At 25.9% G+C, this 1,890-nt stretch overlaps 1 protein-coding gene and 1 long non-coding RNA gene across 4 annotated transcripts in view; one reads left to right on the plus strand and one right to left on the minus strand.

Moving 5' to 3' along the window:
- Positions 1–1,890, minus strand: part of LOC107608690 (receptor-like protein 12) — a 24,341-nt gene that overhangs the window by 3,589 nt on the left and 18,862 nt on the right. The gene's annotated exons all lie outside the window — the stretch shown is intronic.
- The window catches only part of LOC110264825, a 19,840-nt gene that overhangs the window by 1,501 nt on the left and 16,449 nt on the right, over positions 1–1,890 (plus strand). The gene's annotated exons all lie outside the window — the stretch shown is intronic.

Here is a 1,890-nt window from a genome sequence, read left to right on the forward strand (position 1 = left end):
AGATCAGATCGTGTGTACGCTCCAGTTGATAACTTTACATGGCCGAAATCGTAAATTTTGTTATGCATGATCTATTATGTATTTGTAAGCTAAAACACAGGGTAATAATAATGCAAATCGCCTGAAATCAAAACAAAAGCAACTCTTTAATGAGTTTTATTATGAAAAACTATGCTTCATGAAATATAAAATAGGAAATGTTTGGTAACGAAAGAAAATTAGCAAAAAACAGTCATAACTTGTCTTATTTAGTATTTATTAATTGTTGCAATTAATGAATGTTAAATAAGACAAATTCTGGCTGTATTTTTTGTCTACCTAGCATTACCCATATAAAATATATTTATACATAAATAAACATAGTGAGTATTGACTAATTTTAATGACTAATTTTATACAAATAATATTCTTGTTTTTGTTTATTATATTATACTATCTTCATTACAACTTGAAATAAATCACTGATCACTCACTCATATATGCTGTTCGTTACCAAATTATATCAAACGTACACTTTAGTCCATAAACAACGAAGTTTACATCACAGAACATGAAGCTAATAAGTAATAAGTCATTATATTCTTCTATTATATGCATGGCTACATAGAAGTCTCGCAAGCCAGACCACAAGGGTTTCGTTAATTCCCAGTCAAAATAATACTTTGATTTGAAATATTTGTTTGATTCGATAGTATATTATTCTTGACACTGATTTTCTACAAAGCGCGTTGAATAACAAGTTATGTCATAATCAGGGAAAGTTGCATGATATGGACTATGGAGAATGAAGAAGCAACAAGCGTGATAACCAATGCCTATGGACTATTACAGGTCAATTAAAAAATATTTTGAGAGTTAGTCAGAACTTCCTGCAAAAAAGGAAGAAAGAAAAATATGGTTAATTAGATTTTTGTGTGTTATCTGAAATATATAAATAAAAAGAAATAACAGATTATTCAAGAATAAAAAAAGTATAGTAGATGTGTTATTGAAAGGTTGTTTATGAGTTATACATAATAGAATAATGTTAAATTCAATGATTATTGATGACAATGTAAAAAATGATTATAAATTATTTTTTTTATTTATAAGACTTATTTGTATGTTAGTTTTGTATTTTATTATTCTATGTTATTGTGTTGAGCTCTTTTTATTTAAAAAAAGATGATAACTAATATAAAATAATATTTTTAATTTTAATTTTTTCAATTCCTTTAAAATTTTCTATCACACTTACCTTAATCAAAGTAACAAATCTTTTTCATGGATGCTCAACAAGTGAGAGTTGGACCACCAACAATAACATGCCAATTGAACAAAGACTCTTCAGACATAGTGATAAGAATAGTTGAACACTTGAACATCTCCAACTCTTTCTCACCATCTAATTAAAATTTTAAAACACATTTTCTGTAACTAAAATTCTTACCACAAAGAAGAAGAAGAATCATGCATATAGTGTCATATACAATAATCTTACGATGTTTTCAGTCAAAGTGTCATTCCTACTAAAAATCTAAAAAATATATACATATCAACTGAGAATTAGTTCTATTTACAGTCCAATTTCATTTCATATATATTACCAAATGCGATAAGATGTAGACGAACATCTTTTTTGAAAGTGCTCCGATTATTTTAGATTAATTTAAAAATTAAAATACATTAAATAAAAGCGCATAAAATTAGTTAACCATAATAAGTTGACAACATGATACTTCTTATTAAAAATTTCCACACGAATCATATATAATATAATATGCTAGCAAAGTTTAAAGATCCATAATTTCATGTGATTTAAATCGAAAATAACATAGTAGAATTTAAATCTAGTTTACATAAAACGAACTTAAGCCATGATAATTTCTTAAAAATTGAAAATAACATTCT

This window comes from Arachis ipaensis, chromosome B07, assembly GCF_000816755.2.
Source record: "Arachis ipaensis cultivar K30076 chromosome B07, Araip1.1, whole genome shotgun sequence".
Taxonomy (NCBI): domain Eukaryota; kingdom Viridiplantae; phylum Streptophyta; class Magnoliopsida; order Fabales; family Fabaceae; genus Arachis; species Arachis ipaensis.